General features: G+C 41.5%; 1 protein-coding gene and 1 long non-coding RNA gene across 3 annotated transcripts in view; one reads left to right on the top strand and one right to left on the bottom strand.

The window, feature by feature from the left end:
* LOC142579333 (LIM domain transcription factor LMO4.2-like) overlaps positions 1-13,057 on the top strand; it is a 103,981-nt gene that overhangs the window by 44,733 nt on the left and 46,191 nt on the right. Inside the window, exons 1-2 of one of the 2 annotated variants that reach the window (XM_075689409.1) lie at positions 6,981-7,102; positions 10,153-10,230. The exons of the other annotated variant lie outside the window; for it this stretch is intronic. The gene's annotated coding sequence lies outside the window, so the exon portion shown is untranslated. Of the gene's footprint in view, positions 1-6,980; positions 7,103-10,152; positions 10,231-13,057 lie in introns of those variants that run through there. 2 annotated transcript variants of the gene reach the window in all.
* The window catches only part of LOC142579334 (uncharacterized), a 128,033-nt gene that overhangs the window by 37,809 nt on the left and 77,167 nt on the right, over positions 1-13,057 (bottom strand). The gene's annotated exons all lie outside the window — the stretch shown is intronic.

Genomic DNA, 13,057 nt, shown 5'->3' on the forward strand with positions numbered 1-13,057 from the left:
TTTCTTATATTCACTGCGTGTTTGTTTGCTTGAGAACAATGTACATGCATCACCGCAGTGTTTGCGGTTTCGTCAAAGAAAATCATTGAAATAAATGGCAAGAATGCAGAGTCAAGAAGAACGTACAGCAGATCTTAGATATGGAGCCTATGACCAGCCATACAAAACACAAAAATATGTTCTTGGTCATTTTTTATCATGGCTGTGTGCGTGTGTGTGTGTGTGTGTGTGTGTGTGTGTGTGTGTGTGTGTGTGTGTGTGTGTGTGTGCGTGTGTGTGTGTGTGTGTGTGCGTGCGTGTGTGTGTGTGTGTGTGTGTGTGTGTGCGTGTGTGTTTTAGGCTGATAACAATCTGCGTTATGGTGGTCGTGGTTCTTGTTTCGTTGATCAGATAAGCATAGAAGTACATGGAAGGAATGCAGGCTCAACAGGAACATCCAGCGACGTCAGATATTTGGAGCCTAACTTGTCATATTTCTTAAACCGGGCGTTCAACTGACGTCGGTGTCGTAATATAGAGCCGAATCAACGTTGTCCCGAGACTAGGAACACAAGAGGAATAAGAGAGGGTTTAATGAACCCTTTCCTAAAATTTCGGTGTGCTTATACCTTGAACAGCAAGTTCGTCGTTATGAGTACTATGCTAAACGGTAACGCATGGTTAAGTGAAGTCGCAGTTCGCTGAAATATTCTGCCGACCATAACGACGTATAATTGTATTTATAGCTTGCCTTGCAGTCCACGTCACATATGCGTCAGCGCTGTGTGCACATATCTGTTGCTGTCACCGACGACTTACTCCATCTGTAGTTATTCTTCTCATATTTTCTCTCTAATATATTCTTGGTCCTTCGGCGCTGGAATACCTAAATGCGCAGTAAGAGTGTTTTCAATGTTGTGAGCTTGTCGCTCACAGAGGGAGAAGAACGCGGTAAATGTTAACTTCGAAAGTGAGCGCGTGGTCGCCTATGGCGCTTTTATCAATTAGAGAGAGGTTATTATCGTTTGTAATACGCACGTGAGTGCGGTATGCCCGAGGCGCATAACGACCGGGACCCTACGATGGTGAGAATATGCGCTTCGTTAGCGGACGAACGTGTTGGTGGGCTACGCGAGCCATCTTGCGCTTTAGGTTTTTGTTTTCTCCTCTTTCTTAAAGTGCTCACAATAACGCCGCCGCTTGACGCTTGAACAAACCGAAGTACGCCTTTTCGTTATTAATTTCGGCTCAATAACCTTTTCTTAGCATGTGTGCTCTATGGTATAGTATGTCATGGCACAGTGATCATGGAGCTCGTTGACGCATCCTTCCTCTCCGATAGTGAGTATATATTTCCTAAATTACAGAAGGAAGGAAAGAAAACAAGACGTGAACGGCAGGGAGGTTAACCAGATCAAGTGTCCGGTTGGGTACTCTGCACAGGGGGATGGGGTAACATAAGTTACAGAGCTTGTCTCTTACCCATTCATCGTATTGAAAGAATAATGAACTGAACCTGAAACATGCTCCACCGTGTACAGAAAATATATTGAGTTCTCATATGGTTCACCGCAAGCATCAAACGAGAAATTTTACAAGAGGCATTACAATACAAAGTATCGCCGTGACTTATAATAATAATAATAATAATAATAATAATAATAATAATAATAATAATAATAATAATAATAATAATAATAATAATAATAATAATAATAATAATAATAATTTATCTGTTTATTTATTTATTTATTTGCAAGAAGTGTCCAGCCCTCTCTAATCTCCACGAAATAACTCTCCGCTTCCGTTTACCAACACTTCTATGCTCCTTTAGTATCACAATGTGAAGGTTATCGTTGTCGTTCAAGAATAGTGTACACTCCTTTGTTTATTTTTCCTGCGAAGTTTCCTAATATCAACTATACCTTTGTTCTTCATTATATTCACGTCCGCACCTTGGCGAGAAAAGATTTGCTTGGCATAGTAAAATACCTTAGGAAACAGTGTACAGTTCATAAATAAAAAAAGGAAAAAAGAAAGCAAACATGACATTTTGAAGAGAGTTGTTATTCCGCCACGGGTTCATGCAGAGAAACTGCTTCGTCATTCTGTCAGCGTATTGTTAAAATTCTGCGCTTCCAGCCGAAAACACTAAAACAGCGACGCAAAAGAGAGAGACATCGAGCTATTTGTCTATCGACTTCTTTCCTCTTCAACCTAAGAAGAAAGTGAAGATCTAAGAGTCACCAGACCTCAAGTGTGAAGAATGCAACGAAAACAATGGAATGAAAAATTCAATAAGTAGGAAAGTATACAGTATCGTTTCTAAGAAAGCTGTGTTCTATGTATAATAAGCTAAACGAGAGAGTAGGGTGCGAGCGCTCATATTCCACTGGTGTCATGAGTATTGTAACATAATTAACTAACTAACTAAATAAATAAATAAAGGCTTCTTGTATCGGTGATCTTAGCGTGAAGCAGTTCATATACCATTCAGCGAGAACACCTGCATGTATGTTTCCTGTTTCTCTTCTGTGAACTTCAATATGGCCCCTTCTTCATGTCTAACGGCCAGCGCAATTGCCCAAGAAAAGACGTTGAGGCAAGGCCGTGTAGCAGGTCCTCTCAACCTCTCTTCTCAGTACTGCTGCGATCTCAAATGCGACTATCCATGGCCTTAAGTAGCGCTACTTCACGAAAGACAAGGATGAAGAAGGGAGACGCACAACAATCGCTTTGTAGCGCTTGACCAACTGAAGGAAGGAAGGAAGGAAGGAAATGTGGAGAAGGAAAGGCAGGGAGGTTAACCAGTTTAGCTTAACCGGTTTGCTAGCCTACAAGCACCATGAAAGCACGCGTTTGCGATATCTTAATGGCTGTCGCAATTAAAACTGCAATGTCAGTGTGACATAAACCGCTGAATTTAACACCTTACGTGTACATAGTGGACGCCTTGAGCACTGAACCATCGCCCCATCGATAATGGCCCTATATAGTGCTTTGCTTGAAGTTTAAGAGACACGAAGCTACACACACACACACACACACACACACACACACACACACACACACACACACACACACACACACACACACACACACACACACACACACACACACACACACACACACACACACACACACATATATATATATATATATATATATATATATATATATATATATATATATATATATATATATATATATATATATATATATATATATATATGTACACACGGGACTGATCCAGAAATAAGGTTTCCAAAGAGCTCCAGCCACACGGGAAGGTGCGAGACGAAATCCGGCAACGCTGCTGCGCGCGGCTGTACCCCCACTCTCGATTCCCCCCTGTCGCGCTTCGCTGCGCTGCTCATTCTCAGCTCAGCAACCGTACGATATGGAGGTACCCATTGTTGATCCCGCCAAGTGCGAGATTCGTTCCGTAATTCGCTTTTTTTGCACGCCAAAGGGACTCCGTGGTTATTCATCGTCGGTTGACAGAGGTGTATGGCGTCAAGTGTATGTCCGTCAACATGTCCGAAAGTGGTGCAGGGAGTTTAGTGCCGGTCGGAAAGAAGTCCACGATGAAGAACATAGTGGAAGACCGGCAGTTTCGGAGGCGGTTATCGAGATGGTCCAATGCGAAGTCCTTCAAAACAGGAGGATCACCGTCCGTGAACTTGTTGCTCAGATTCCTGGGAGTTCTTACGGTACAATGGAAAGAGCTTTGACTGAAAAATTGGGGTATTCCAAGTGTTGTGCTCGATGGGTACCGCGGCTGTTGACATCAAATCACAAGGAGAAACGCCTTGGCTGTGCTCGCCAGTTTCTTCAAATGTGTCAAGAAGATAAGAAAGGATTGTTGGACTCCATTGTTACGGGAGACGAAACGTGGATGATTAATTTCACTCCCGAAACGAAACAAAAATCCAAACAGTGGCCTCACCCAGAGTCACCAGTCGCAAAGAAGTTGAAACAAACTCCTTCTGCTGGCAAAGCCGTGACTAGTGTTTTTTGGAATCGTAAGGGGATACTGCTGATCGATTTCATGGAACGTGCCCTTACAAAAATGACTTTAGACTGTCTATAGAAAGTCTATAGACTTTTCATAGACGACCTTTCCTTTCTATAGATTTGGACTTTTGTTGATATAAAGTCTATAGACTGTCTATAGACGAAAGTCGATAAAGTTTCTATTTCTTTTTGTCTATTCGCAGTCTATAGACGGTCTATAGAAAAAAGTCGATAAGGTGTTTGTTTCCTTTTTGTCTGCTTCCCCTCTATAGAATGCCTACAGACGAAAGTCGACACAGTCTCTATCTATTTTTGTCCATACTTTGTCTTTAGACTTTCTATAGACGAAAGTCGATAGGGTTTCTATTTCTTTTTGTCTATTCGCAGTCTATAGACGGTCTATAGAAAAAAGTCGATAAGGTGTTTGTTTCCTTTTTATCTGCTTCCCCTCTATAGAATACCTACAGACGAAAGTGGATACAGTCTCTATCTATGTTTGTCCATACTTTGTCTATAGACTTTCTATAGACGAAAGTCGATAGGGTTTCTATTTCTTTTTGTCTACTCGCAGTCTATAGACGGTCTATAGAAAAAAGTCGATAAGGTGTTTGTTTCTTTTTTGTCTGCTTCCCCTCTATAGAATACCTACAGACGAAAGTAGACACAGTCTCTATCTATCTTTGTCCATACTTTGTCTATAGACTTTCTATAGACGAAAGTCGATAGGGTTTCTATTTATTTTTGTCTATTCGCAGTCTATAGACGGTCTATAGAAAAAAGTCGATAAGGTGTTTGTTTCCTTTTTATCTGCTTCCCCTCTATAGAATACCTACAGACGAAAGTGGATACAGTCTCTATCTATTTTTGTCCATACTTTGTCTATAGACTTTCTATAGACGAAAGTCGATAGGGTTTCTATTTCTTTTTGTCTACTCTCAGTCTATAGACGGTCTATAGAAAAAAGTCGATAAGGTGTTTGTGTCTTTTTTGCCTACTTCCCCTTTATGGACTACCTATAGACGAAAGTGGATACAGTCTCTATCTATTTTTGTCCATACTTTGTCTATAGACTTTCTATAGACGAAAGTCGATAAGGTTTCTATTTCTTTTTGTCTACTCGCTGTCTATAGACGGTCTATAGAAAAAGTCGATAAGGTGTTCGTTTCTTTTTGTCTATTTCCCCTCTATGGACTACTTTTAGACGAACGTCGATACAGTGTCTATTTATTTTTGTCCATATACTTTGTATATAGACTTTCTGTAGACGAAAGTCGATAAGATTTCTATTTCTTTTTGTCTACTCGCAGTCTATAGACGGTCTATAGAAAAAATTCGATAGGGAGTTTGTTTCTTCTTTGTCTACTTCCCCTCTATATGGGCTACCTGTAGACGAAAGCCGATACAGTTTCTATTTATTTTTGTCCATACTTTGTCTGTTGACTCTCTATATTATGGACAATAGTCGACAAGGTTTCTATTTTTTTCTCTACTCCTGGTGTATTGAATGTCTGTAGAAGAAAGTCGATAATATGTAATTCCGAGTTCCCATACCCCCCGCCCTCTGCGAACGCGATGATATGGCACTGGTTCATGCACGACGGCACCGCAACCCTGGCGCGGCGGGCAAACCGTGCAGACTGCTAGTCTGCGTTCGGTGCAGCTGCACCGAACGAGGATCGCGGCGGAGCAGGCACCGTCCGAGTCACCAAGGTCTTCCAGGCACCCGAAGGCCCTAAACCTGGCTGCTTCCCGGACGTACACTTCGCGAAGACCAGGTGGTGAAGGTCAGATGGTGAAGATGTGGCAAAGGTGGTGAATAAGTGGCGAAAGCCCGCAGACCAGGTGGTGAATTCACCACCTCTGAGTTGTCGTGGTCTTGCATGTCTATAGATTAACAATAGACAAACATCGTTAATCTGGGCCCAACCCGTGTACGCTGTAACCAAGCGCAGGTACCGGTGGATAATACATAGCTGCATTTGACATAAGCCACTAAAGTTGTATACTGCTGAGATTGCTATAGAGCCTATTTGTAGACTTTAGTATACACATAGTGTATACCTCCGCATTTGTTGACCACATATGATCTACGTAGTCACTCTCGGCAATCCAAAGACAGTCTTCACAGTTGTCGCATCACTTTTGCGGCAGTAGAATAACGGAAGCAAAACGCCGATCCAATTGTTAAAATATATGTTATGAACGCCAGCTTCAGATACAAGTGGATTCGAAACAGGCATCAAGCTAACAGCAAAGACACTCGTAATGTTTGTAGCTGACAACGCGGACTTTGTGAATGTGCCATGAACCGATGTCGCGCATGTGGTGTTCGCGTTGTGTGTCGTCCGATTCTCGGATACTTTTCACATTGTCTTCATATCTCGGCTGCGTCACTAACATCGGGCGACTTTTGTTGCCTAATATCCTGCACTATAAACTCATCAACGTTTCTCATTCACTTAAAATAGGTGCCAAATTCTCTGAGCCCACCCAGTATTTCGCCGGCGGTATGCCTGCGCAGCCACGCATATGAGTACCTCAATGCTGTACTGATTGCTTTGACCTATCATCGGAACAGAAAATTAGCACTAACATACGTGCGGGCATCACATTTCGCGGTACGCTGGAAGATATGCTACAAATACGCTGTATTACTCATCGACGCTGACAATAATGCGTCTAAAACGTCTGAAGGGCACCGTAACGACTTTTACAAACAACGCATTCATGTTAGCGTTCCAGTCTGATACGATAGCCCACAGCGTTTGTCTTACAACCTGCCAGCGCATATCCTTCGTCCACGAAAAAAATGCATAACGGAAAAGAAAAGCCACCCGTTCCGGCGCGAATGGCGCATCAGAGAGAGAGAAAGAGACAAAGAAAAAAAAGAAACGAGGAAAAGGCGCTCACACTCCTCCGAGCGCGCACGCCCTCCGCGCGGAGCTCCTGCGCATGCTCGGAGTTCTTGCGCATGCGCGGCGGTGCGCCGTCTCAACGAGCGCGCCAGCCACGTAAACGGTTGTGCCGGTGTGCGGTGTCTCCCTGAACGTTGGTGTCTGTGTATGCGTGTCTTCTTTGTGGCATCACAAGTCAACTACATTGAATGGTAAGCTTTATCAAAGACGTTTTGCGTCAATACCTCATGATTATGTGAGCGCATTTCGTAGCGCGAACCGGCTGCACGTAGCGCAGGCGACTCGGGTATAGTGTCGGTTTGTCGTTGACATGGTTTGATAACGCGCTCCTGTTCTCGCTTCTACTATACGGAATGTTTTACGGCGAGCGATCGCTCGTGCTTGTTGATTTTATCATTATAGTTTAGGTGCGTAAAAAAGGAAGTACACCATGTTTTAACTTGATACTGAGCTACCACTAAGCGCATTGTGTGTGTTGGGCAGCCAGTGTGGTAGATCTCATTTAGTGGCGCTTGATCCGGCCGCGATGAATGCTGCACCGTATGTGTAGCGAAATTCTCGTGACACGCTTTACGCATATATCTCGAAATTGTGTTAGCATCAAGAATTTTCAAACAGACAGGCATAGTTGAATAACTGCTAGCGTACTCGGATGAAAGGCCGTGTTTGCGGGGCATGCATCAGCAGTGTGTGCGCTGCCGTTTTCGCATAGTTTAAAAGTAGCAGTATTTTTAAGGTTCCTGGCAACCAATCTAAATAATTTTGGGAAGTTACAGCAAGCAAAACACGAGACTTGAAGAAATATCTAGTAGAAATCTCTAGATTCACCCAATCTATTTATATGCAACCACAAACGCTTTTGGAGCATGAAACCTGCGATAAGCTTAGTCACTTGCAGCTCCGCAACTTAGCCGAAAAAATTAGAGAACAATAAATTAGTCGCTCCGGGAACACCTTTACACGTTTCAAACTGAAGGCATTGCGTTTGACGGTAGTTGGAAGATTTGTTTTTTGTCTCTTTTTTAAACAATTTAGCAGCAGAAGTTATCTTTCGAGCTATATGAAAAGCGTTAAGCGGCTTCCGATGCTTCGGCGTTCTGTAGTTTACGTGCTCTTAATCACAAGGCAGCTGCTGGCGCAGATTCGCATTGTGCTAATCGTGTATGGTACGAAGCCATTGTCGTGCGTAATAAGTGTTCCGGTTTTCATTACTGTTGCATGTAGCGCCGTCGTCTTGGACAGACTGCATACAATATGCGCTGTACAAAAGAAAAAAAGAGCCAGATTATCAATTTGGTGGTCTTTTCTAAGTAGATAACGCACAGATTATTCAAATAATTCAGTGGGCATTGTATTTGTTCTACCCTTATCAACACACCTAAGAGATCGTAACATGTTTTAGTTGATAAGTAACCTGATCAGTACGCCCCCATTCATGTGCATTCTACTGAAAGTGTGGCAAATGTATTCATCTCGAAGTATGAGAAAAGAGACATTGCAGACTGTTCTAAGCGGAAGTAAATTGCAAATCTTAACGTGATTGTTCAAAACTGCAGTCAGTATGCTGAGCATGTTCGTTCGGCACGGGCATATTGTATTAACACCTGAAAAATGTGCACAGTCCAGCCGGGTATCTTTGTTTCAACAAGTATTATTATAGGAATCGTTTGGGATTCTCGCATTTCTTTTATTTTTATAAGTACACTGTGTGTCACATGAACCTGTCCTAAAACGAAACGTACCGTTGCTGGCACCAGCGACCATTACGGTTGTCTAACTGCTTATCATACTGTAGTATAACGAAACATCATAATGGTACTGATTAATATTGCCATGTAGTCTTTAGTCAGAGGTAAACAAAGTTAACTAGAGGCATAAGTGATGAGAGCAAATTATATTGAAAACTACTATTGAACCGTAAAAATAACTAATTGTATAACTCATTGTATAGTTTTTCCTCACATTGTTGCATTTGCTTTACGTGTGTCTCTGTGTCTTCCGTGCTGTACTCGTGTGGCCATCAATTACGAACTTGCCGAAGCCCTTGTCAGCTTTATTAATCAAGGGATTCAAGTCAGTTGAATCTAACACTGCATGTCAAGTGACTGACGTGTTATTCGTTTTATCTAAATATCATGGACTGGCAGTACTTGGCAAGCATTAAACCACAATATTTTTTTTATTGCACTTAAGCTGCAGGCGTCATAGATTGCCAGAAAATTTTCATGAGAACAGCCAGGGAAGGCTTGGAAAAAGATCGGGAAATTTTAAAATGGCCACATAGGTATGCTGTCTTGTTATATGTCATACAAAGTTTCCAGAGAATCTCTGAGTTAAATATATTTTTAAAACGTTTCACCTGATAAAAATTGAAGGAAATTGGTTCCATTTATTGAAAAATAAAAGAAAGTCAAGCTTACTGACAAGGCATTTCTTACTCAATATGTGTTTTTTTTTGCGTTAACTAAACGTGCTGAACCTCGATAGCCTAGAAAAAATTTTCATCTTTCAAAGCACCTTAAATAATTTACTGTAATAGAATTCATTCGAACTATACTATCAGTTCTGTTTCCTAGGAGGTGCATATCTGTCGTGCCATGACACAAAGTGCTCGTGTGGTATTTCGGGTGCTCATGTGGTATACCTAACTTGGAAACCTGTTAGCACGCCCAAGAGGCCTCATTACCTGTAACAAATTAAGTGACCATATCGATACAATCAGCCCATCTGCCTTCCGTTGAAGTTATGGCCAATCACCCATTCATTTAAAAGTATGAGAAAGACATTTAAATGTGTATTAAGCAAAATAAATTACAATCTTAGGCATGATACTGTGAATATTCCAGTCACGTCTTCTGAAAATAACCCTCTGCACGGGCATACTTAACTACCAGCCAAAAAAAAATGTACAGACAGCCCAACTGGGTAACGTTTCAGCAATAAATATAGAGACCATTTGGGATAAGTACAATAATGCATCATATATGAACGTGTCATAAAAGGGAACATATTGTTGCTGGCACGAGCAGCAGTTGTGACTGTTTAATTGTTCACCATACCATGCAATAAAACATTCTATAAAGGTGCTGATTTGTATTGACAAGCAGCCATTAGTCATAGTTAAACCGCATTAAGTATTGACTTCGATGGTTTGAGCAAATATATTAAGCTGCTTAATGAACACACAAAGAATATACACTTGTTATTTTTGCCTCATATTGCTGCATCTACTTATTTGCAGCATACACCTGCAGCACCTTTGGGACTAATGACACAAAGGTCAAGGCCAGCCTGGCGACCATGCTTGCCAAGGAGTAGTGTAAATATTTAATCTGTTTCCATAATAGCATACGACATGAATTTAAGGAATTCATCTATTATATCGAGCAATAAAAACGGTGAATGCATTGCTGGCGCATTTGTTTTATTTTTCGCACTGCATGATTCAGCACTATATAAATTCTTTCTGTTTGTGCAACATTTGTGTACAGCTGGTTCAGAAGCATTATTAATCTACTAACGGTAATGCATAAGTGCAGATGAGAAGGAACAGGTGCACATGCATAAATACATTCAAAACTTTTTGCTACCGCATGTAAACAAAAATGTAAACTAACTTGTAGGTAGCCGCTATGGAGTTATGGCCTTATACACTCTTTGTAGACTTGTCTATAAGATGTCTGTGTATATAGAGTGCCTATAGATTAAAAAAAATTCATATTTGTTAACAAATGTCTGCAGAATGTCATAGAAAAAAAGTGTATCGGACTATAAAGTTCTGTTTTTGTAGACTGAAGTCTATAGAATGTCTATAGACTATCTATATACATTTGTATATAGACATTCCATAGACTTCAGTCTACAAAAGTAGAACTGTATATATAGTTCTACTTTTGTAGACTGATGTGTATAAAATGTCTACGGACAAATCTCATCTGTAGACATTCTATAGACTTCAGTCTACAAAAGTAGAACTGTAAGCCTATACACTTGTCCATAGACAGTCTATAGACTCAGACTTCTTATAGACTAGTCTATAAAAAGTGTATGGCCATAAGTCTCTAGACTGTCTATAGGCAGTGTATAGACAGTCTATAGACTCAGACTTTTTATAGACTAGTCTATAAAAAGTGTATGGCCATAAGTCTATAGACCGTCTATAGACAGTCTATAGACTCAGACTTCTTATAGACTAGTCTATAAAAAGTGTATGGCCATAAGTCTACAGACAGTCTATAGACAATCTATAGACTCAGACTTTTTATAGACTAGTCTATAAAAAGTGTATGGCCATAAGTCTATAGACCGTCTATAGACAGTCTATAGACTCAGACTTCTTATAGACTAGTCTATAAAAAGTGTATGGCCATAAGTCTATAGACAGTCTATAGACAATCTATAGACTCAGACTTTTTATAGACTAGTCTATAAAAAGTATGGCCATAAGTCTATAGACTGTCTATAGACTGTGTATAGACAGTCTATAGACTCAGACTTTTTATAGACTAGTCTATAAAAAGTGTATGGCCATAAGTCTATAGACTGTCTATAGACTAGTCTAAAGAAATGTCTATAGACAGTCTATAGACTCAGACTTTTTATAGACTAGTCTATAAAAAGTGTATGGCCATAAATCTATAGACGGTCTATAGACTAGTCTAAAGAAATGTCTATAGACAGTCTATAGACTTCATAGACAAATGTCTATAGACTGTCTATGGACTTTCTATAAAAATTTTTGTAAGGGTGGGACAACAATCAACTCAGACAGTCATTGTTCAACACTAAGAAAGCTCAGGCGAGCTATCCAGAACCGCCGACGAGGACGACTGGCAGCCGGTGTAACGCTGCTTCATGACAACGCCCGACCTCACGTCTCCCGTCATACCCTGAAACTCTTGAGGAACTTTCGGTGGACCGTCATGCCCCACCGGCCCAGCGTACAGTCCAGACCTCGCGCCTAGTGACTATCACTTGTTCCCCAAGTTAAAGGAACATTTGAGTGGCCAACGCTTCCGGAGCGACGATGAAGTCAAAGAGGTGAAACGCTTCAACGGGTTGGCGGAGTTCTACGACATAGGGATATATAAATTGGAACACCGTCTACAAGAATGCGTAGAAAAAGATGCCAATTATGTAGAAAAATAGAGCAAAGTTTCGTCATTCCAATGATGTAAATTTATATGAGAATAAACAATGTTGTCTATTTCTTAAATTGATGGGAACCTTATTTCTGGATCATGGCCTCGTATATATATATATATATATATATATATATATATATATGACGAGGCCACGGCTGCGGTTATACATATTGCAACTGTGTGGAAGTGGGAGAGTTATGCGAACTTTGGATGTGATTGAGACATCAATTTTAGTGCGATCGGAAATAATTATAGCTTGCTTATACCTCGACGGAAAAGACAAGTAAGTGAATAATAATATTAATGACCGTGAACATTTATTTTTCAGGTAAGCGCGCACTCTGTCATGAAATAAGAACGGAGAAGTCGCACGAAACCGAGCCGTCATTTACGTGTTGGGTTTTGCACACGTACGGACGTGCGGAAGGTCGTCGGATTAAACCAATTGATTGTTGTAACGTGGGCTGAGAAGAGGAGAAGAAAGATGGAAGCGACAAAACGAAGTTCAGTTGTCGCTTACGTACATCCGAACGGTGTCTTGAACCAAGATGTTTGTGTGGTATGCTATGTACATGGGCTAATCGCAGCTCGAGTAATTTGGACGACAATCAAGGTGGCGCCATAACGTCACCTTCTTTTTTTCGTCCGCACAACACTGCGTCGCCGTCGCCGACTCCGTGAGCCACTAACGACCCGCGGCTGTCAGCGGTTCTTGGCCCGCTTAAAAGCTCGCTGCCTCGTCGCCGCAGCCGCCGTTGCGTCTCGTAGGCGGGGGGAGTCGGTCGCCCGTTTTCACTCGTCGCCAGTCGCGCATTTGGGCCCGTGTCCCACTAAAACGCGAGAACAGCACGCGGGTGCCTGTGTGCCACCGCGTTTGTGCGGTGAACTCGGTCGCGGAGCTGACACCCACGTGTTCGTGCCTCCCCGTTTGTGTCGAGGCAACCTCTGGTTTGGCCCCGTGCTCTGCCGCCCTTCTTTTTATTCTTCTACTTTATTTTTTTC

The sequence above is a fragment of the Dermacentor variabilis genome, chromosome 4 (genome assembly GCF_050947875.1).
Source record: "Dermacentor variabilis isolate Ectoservices chromosome 4, ASM5094787v1, whole genome shotgun sequence".
NCBI lineage: Eukaryota > Metazoa > Arthropoda > Arachnida > Ixodida > Ixodidae > Dermacentor > Dermacentor variabilis.